This window comes from Periophthalmus magnuspinnatus, chromosome 18 (genome assembly GCF_009829125.3).
Source record: "Periophthalmus magnuspinnatus isolate fPerMag1 chromosome 18, fPerMag1.2.pri, whole genome shotgun sequence".
NCBI lineage: Eukaryota > Metazoa > Chordata > Actinopteri > Gobiiformes > Gobiidae > Periophthalmus > Periophthalmus magnuspinnatus.
In genome coordinates this window covers 28,112,558-28,119,563 of record NC_047143.1, presented here as the reverse complement: position 1 = coordinate 28,119,563, position 7,006 = coordinate 28,112,558, and positions in this window count along the sequence as shown.

Sequence of the window (7,006 nt, the reverse complement as noted above, 5' to 3'; positions counted from 1 at the left end):
ACTGTTACATTCACATAAATACTTCACGTTAGACGGTTTTTTATGATTTAGAAACATTATATTGTTTATTCGGTATTTTGTGACGGATGGCGGACTTAGGCCACGCCCCTCAGGCCTCCGTAAAAAGCCCTGTGAAAATGTAAAAATGAATTTTAAAGATTTGCGTTTTATATGAAGTAAATATTTATCTAGAAGGAGATTTACTGTGAAAATAAAACCACTGACCAGTCACTTTATGCAAAGAGATTTAAGAATTCTAAAAACATTCCCTAAATATTAAAAAATACAGAATATGTTTATGAACGAGATATTTAAACTGTCATTTTATTAAACATTCAAAGTCTATTTAAGAAAGTTTAAAAGAACTTTAGATTTATGGAGCGGGTTTTGTTGAGGGTCCAGTTCGTTTGCACTGACACAGAGGGGTCAACAGGGGGAGACAGAGGGGTCTGTTGTCCCGGGGCCCGGGGTATTAGGGGCCCAGACCCTCTGCCTATTGATTTATATTAGAGGGGGGCCCATATAAGCCTTGTGGCCCCGGGGCCCCAAACCTCTGTGGACGGCCCTGATGCTTCGTGGAAGAATCTGAAAACGTTCAAATCCACGACTTGTTTTGTCTTAAACGTTTCATTTCTCACGTCACAGACTCAGTTCAGTGACAAAGTCTGAGATGAGCCGCCGTGAGATTCTGTGGAAAAACAACGTCTGAGTCAAAACATCAACTATTCAATTTGAGAAATTTACTTTTTTTCTTTGTTTTTTGTTTCAGTTTTATTCAGAAGTGCAAACGTGGCACAAACAAAAAGCAAATGTGAAACGATCGACTTTGGAGCCACTTCAAATTATTAGACAGAAAATACAGCATACTTATATTTAGAGTACTCGAAGTACTCGAAGTACTCGAAGTACTCGAAGTACTCGAAGTACTCGAAGTACTCAAAGTACTCAAAGTACTCAAAGTACTCAAAGTACTCAACATGTTCAGAATGTGACTCCTTCAGACGTTGTTTTTGAACCATAATAAAAATGTCGTCATCTTAACACGAGGCTGTAGAAAAGGCCTCAGCGACTCTGCCGCCACAAGACTGTTGCTAACGCTAACGCTATTAACGCTAACGCTGTTAAAGCTAATAATGCTAATAACGCTAATACGACTGCTCTTTTAACACTGTGGATCCTTTTATTTGTGCAGTGAAGCCTTAAGGCGACAACCCCAAAAACAAAGAAAACTGTGAACTCATTACATGAGACCACGACCGGCCCGGCCCGCGAACGGCCCAGCCCGCGACCGGCCCGGCCCACGAACGGCCCGGCCCACGAACGGCCCGGCCCACGAACGGCCCGGTCTTAAGACCCTCTCCAAACATGGCCCGGTCCAAACGGCCCGGTCCACACGTGGCCCGGTCCACACGTGGCCGAGGACGTCAGTGTTGCTGTGTACAAACGTTTATTTATTATTTTCTTTATTTAGTTGCAGATTTTAAACTAAATATGTTGTAAATTCTAGAGACATTATGTCGGAGGCGTCGAGCGCCGGCGCCGCAGACTTAAAGCGTTCGATCCTGTGGTTTCCTGCGGCGTGTCGTGCTGGTCAGACTTTATTCTATGCATTTATGTCGACTCCAGTGACCGTTATGTTCAGGTCATTTTGAGGCTGAAATGTGTCTGACCATCTGCAGATTTAGAAACACTGAAGTATTCAACATTTTAACGTTAGCATTAGCATTAGCTTATGCTGAGCTATGCTACAGCGGCTTTAAAGGCGCTCCACTGGGTTTTTACAGTTTTAAAACGTTAAAAACACAATTAGTTAATTTTGAAATGGTTTGCAGAGAAGTCATTTCATGAATTAGCTCATCTCTGGAGGTTCACAGCGCCGGCATGACGCCACAAGCTCCTCCCCCCACCGACACTCACCACTTTGATATGGGCAGGGTAGGGTGAAGTGGTGTCTTGCCCAAGGACACAACAACAGCTTTGGCCACCGGTGCCCCCCTGTGGCTCCTGGTATTACAACGTCTCCAAGCAAAAGAAATGAGACGAGATCAAACTCGTATTTACTCATTCTTCTCAGATCCATGTAGAAAATGGATCCAGGCCGTTTAAACGCTCATTTGACTTTGTTTTTCTGCATTTCAACATTAAATAATCTCAGAGTAAATCTGGCCTCAAAAACACTGAACTGAACTAAAGTCTGTTTTAAAGTGTGTGATGTTTCTGATCGATTTAATCTTAAAAACATGGAGAAGGTGGAGACCTCAGTGAAGCAGAACTCACTGCTATGACCTGAGGAGACACAAGAGACACGAGAGACACGAGAGACACGAGAGACACGGGAGACACGGGAGACACGGGAGACACGGGAGACACGAGAGACACGAGAGACACGGGAGACACGGGAGACACGGGAGACACGGGAGACACGGGAGACACGGGAGACACGAGAGACACGAGAGACACGGGAGACACGGGAGACACAAGAGACACAAGAGACACAAGAGACACAGGAGACACAGGAGACACGAGAGACACGAGAGACACGGGAGACACTGGAGACACGGGAGACACGAGAGACACGGGAGACACGGGAGACACGGGAGACACGGGAGACACGAGAGACACGGGAGACACGGGAGACACGGGAGACACAAGAGACACAAGAGACACAAGAGACACAGGAGACACAGGAGACACGAGAGACACGGGAGACACGGGAGACACAGGAGACACAAGAGACACAAGAGACACATCCACCTTTCAGTTTTAACAGCACGAGGTCAGAATGTGGCTCCTGTTCAGACGTGGTTTGTGTTGAGAAGCACACGTTTGTTTTGGATCATTTGATTTATGAATCCTCTTTAGATTAAAGTGCAGTGTTGTTTCCTTTAAGGCCACTGCAGGGTCAGGGCCGCACTTTATCCACACAAATGGGCGGAGTTTTAAGAGCTCGGCGGGTTTGGCCAGAGCCATTTTCCACATAAAATATATTCATATTAATTTTGGAATCGTTTGGTCTTGAATTTTAGCGGCAAATCTCCAAAGACATCAGAGGAGGGGGCGGGGCTGAGAAGAGGGGGAGGGGCTGTGAGGAGAGGGCGTGGCTGTGTGAGGATGGGGAGGGGCTGTGAGGAGGGGGCGGGGCGGTGTGAGGAGGGGGAGGGGCTGTGTGAGGAGGGGGCGGGGCTGAGAAGAGGGGGAGGGGCTGAGAAGAGGGGGAGGGGCTGTGAGGAGAAGGGAGCTGTGAGGAGAGGGCGTGGCTGTGTGAGGATGGGGAGGGGCTGTGAGGAGGGGGCGGGGCTGTGTGAGGAGGGGGAGGGGCTGTGAGGAGGGGGCGGGGCTGAGAAGAGGGGGCGGGGCTGTGAGGAGGGGGCGGGGCTGTGTGAGGAGGGGGAGGGGCTTAGAGGAGAGGGGGAGGGGCTGTGAGGAGAGGGCGTGGCTGTGTGAGGATGGGGAGGGGCTGTGTGAGGAGGGGGCGGGGCTGAGAAGAGGGGGAGGGGCTGTGTGAGGAGGGAGCTGTGAGGAGAGGGCGTGGCTGTGTGAGGGGGCGGGGCTTTGTGAGGAGAGGGCGTGGCTGTGTGAGGGGGCGGGGCTTTGTGAGGAGAGGGCGTGGCTGTGTGAGGGGGCGGGGCTTTGTGAGGAGAGGGCGTGGCTGTGTGAGGAGGGGGCGGGGCTTTGTGAGGAGAGGGCGTGGCTGTGTGAGGAGGGGGCGGGGCTTTGTGAGGAGAGGGCGTGGCTGTGTGAGGAGGGGGCGGGGCTTTGTGAGGAGAGGGCGTGGCTGTGTGAGGAGGGGGAGGGGCTGTGTGGCGACCCTGGCCCATCCTGGTGACCCTGACTCACTGTCAGAGGACGTCACGGGGCAGATTAGTCAGAATATGGCGTTTTTTTCCCAGTGTTGCCATAGACGACGTCAGATTTGTATTTTCATTTATAAAGTACATATCAAACATTTATGAAGAACATATCAACTTAAAGTAAACAAAGTAAATGCTGCAAACATTCTAACGTTAACGACGATCAGTAACCAACAGTTTGAGGTTAGCTTAGGTTCACATTAGCATGTGTTGCTAACGAGGAAGTCCAAATCTTTCAAACTAATTTCTCTCGTAACCTTTGGATTTGGCTGTAAATATGTTTGAATATTTACCACTGTGTTTGTTTTTGAATTAATTTATTTAATGCCTATATATTGTTTTTGTAGTTGCGTTGTGTTTTTTGGAGACTAAAGACGAGAGGTTTGCTTTGGTTCTGTGTTTATGCGTTTCTATGGTTCATGTTTACGCTTTGGATGAACAAAAACATTTCATTGTATTTTCTTCTTTACCTGTTTCTCTGTTGTGTTTGGCTCAGACGTGCTGTGCTCTTCGTTTGTACAAAAAATAGTTTCAAAATCATGACAAAAGTGATCAAAATATAAACATCAAGTCTATTGTCATTAACTCATTGGACTAAAGCCAGAAATCCAAACTTTATAAACGACGTTTCATGTCGTGTGTTTTTATTTAATCGACATTTTAAGTCACAAAAATGATCAAATACAAAACTATTTAACGGTAAAATATGTGAATAATTACAACTTTAAAACAGTATTTCTATAAAATAACCTGCCCTTTAATTTAGCCTATGCAAAGAACACAAGCTAATGACAAGCTAAACAGAACTAGCGTATTTAGCTAAAAGCAGCTAGTGTGAGTTTGTATCCTCTTTACGTTTATCAAAAAACATAAAACATCAGGATTATTCACATATTTTATTAAATGTGACTTTGGTTTGTTTAGTTTAGTTTTTTGGAGCAGAAGGTGAATGAAACGTGCTGTTAGCGTAGCGTAAGTAGCGAGTAGGTTTCAGTTGTTGGAGTTTTAAAATGGCGGCGAGTGCGAGTTTCAGGAGGAGGGACTTGAACTGAAGAAATGCTGGAAAATTACACAACGAACTGTTTATTTTGGTCAAGTTTGTCAAATATTTGTTTAAAATGAACTGGGCCACGTCTGGTTCAACAAAGAAGAATCGCAGCTTCTGTTTAGGCTTATTTAAAGATGCACTGTGTAACTTTTCCTGTGGAGGGTGTGCCACCTGCTCGTCTCCATGGAGATGTTATTGTTTAGTTTGGAATATTCCATAGTAACATTTAATGCTTCGTTTAGTGTTTTTACTGCTCAAACATCAGAAACATTCTGCTCATTCACAGATCTGATCTGTAACCTGTGTTTCCATGGAGACAGACAAGAGTAATGCCATACTGTGGAACAGGCAGGTGGCATACACGCTTAAGCTATAGATGTGTAGTCTGTTTAAAGCTGCCCTGTGTAACTTTTCTGCTTAAGATGGAAGTAAAGTGCGACGTCAGAGACGAAGCTGAAACAGTTTTAATGTTTAATGTTTTTGAGGAGCCAGAGTCAGTGAACGCACCACATTTAAACGGTTCTGTTTGAGTCTGTGGACACTGTGCTTTTACCATACGATTACTCCAGATGCCCTGGCTCTATGCTGTTAGTCTGAAGGTTTGGATGGGCTGTGTGCATCTAACGCTGTTCAAACTGGTGTGGCCTTTTGTCATGATTTAAATGAGACTGAATTATGCCATTTTGTCATTGTGCTAAAATGAATATAAATATTATATATTAAATATATTTGCTAACCAAAACTGTGTGAACTGTGGCGTGTGTGACACGTGTGACGATACTCAGAGTACTGTGTGAGTACTTCAAACACTTTTACACTGGCACATTTAAATTATGACATATTTACAGATTTATTTCACACAAGAGCCGAGTTTCCTCAGCCCAAAGCCACAATCACATGAAGTACCTCCATGTAGTACTTTGGTGATATTCAGAGTACAGTTACTTTTATAAATCAAAGAGAGTAACTGTACACAAGTTACTCTACATGAGTATTCAGTGCGTGTGTTCAGTTACTTCAGTGTTTTAGTACATGGCTTTTTCTTAATAAACATCTAAAAAGATCCATTTAAAAAAGTTTAACCTGATTATTTGTTTATACTTAAAGATAAACAAAAATGTACAGATTCATGATTTTACCTGACAACACTGAGCCAATCCCTGTGTTTGACGACCACATTCTGCACCAATCATATTTAACTCAGATGACATCACCCCCCCCTCTCTCTGACCCCCCCCCCCTCTCTGACCCCCCCCCCCTCTCTGACCCCCCCCCCCCTCTCTGACCCCCCCCCTCTCTGACCGCCACACAAGGGGATGGATGAGAATCAGCTCCTCCAAATCTGAGGCCACGATTCTTGACCGGAAAAAGGTGGCGCCCTCTGCAGGTGGAAGAGAGTCAAGTATCTCGGGGTCTTGTTCTCGAGGAGGATGGAGCGTGGGATCGACAGGTGGAGGAGCGTCTGCAGTGATGGTGTCTCTGTGTCGTCTGCGGTGATGGTGTCTCTGTGTCGTCTGCAGTGATGGTGTCTCTGTGTCGTCTGCAGTGATGGTGTCTCTGTGTCGTCTGCAGTGATGGTGTCTCTGTGTCGTCTGCGGTGATGGTGTCTCTGTGTCGTCTGCGGTGATGGTGTCTCTGTGTCGTCTGCGGTGATGGTGTCTCTGTGTCGTCTGCGGTGATGGTGTCTCTGTGTCGTCTGCGGTGATGGTGTCTCTGTGTCGTCTGTGGTGATGGTGTCTCTGTGTCGTCTGCAGTGATGGTGTCTCTGTGTCGTCTGTGGTGAAGGAGCTGAGTCCAAAGACAAAGCTCTGGATTCACCTCAGTCTGTTCATGAGTCTGGGACCAGATCAGAGATACAAGCCACAGAAGTGAGTGAACGTGTCTGAGGTTTAGACGTCTGCCCCGTGACCCGGAGAAGAACATGGAATGATCATGGTAAAGTAGAATGTAAACAAAAGACCTGTGTGTGACCTCTGACCCCATGTGGAACACAACATCATCACATGTGTATTCTAGACCTGTTAATCCGCAGGCGCGCTCCGGCCTCTTAATCCGCAGCCGCGCTCCGGCCTCTTAATCCGCAGCCGCGCTCCGGCCTCTTAATCCG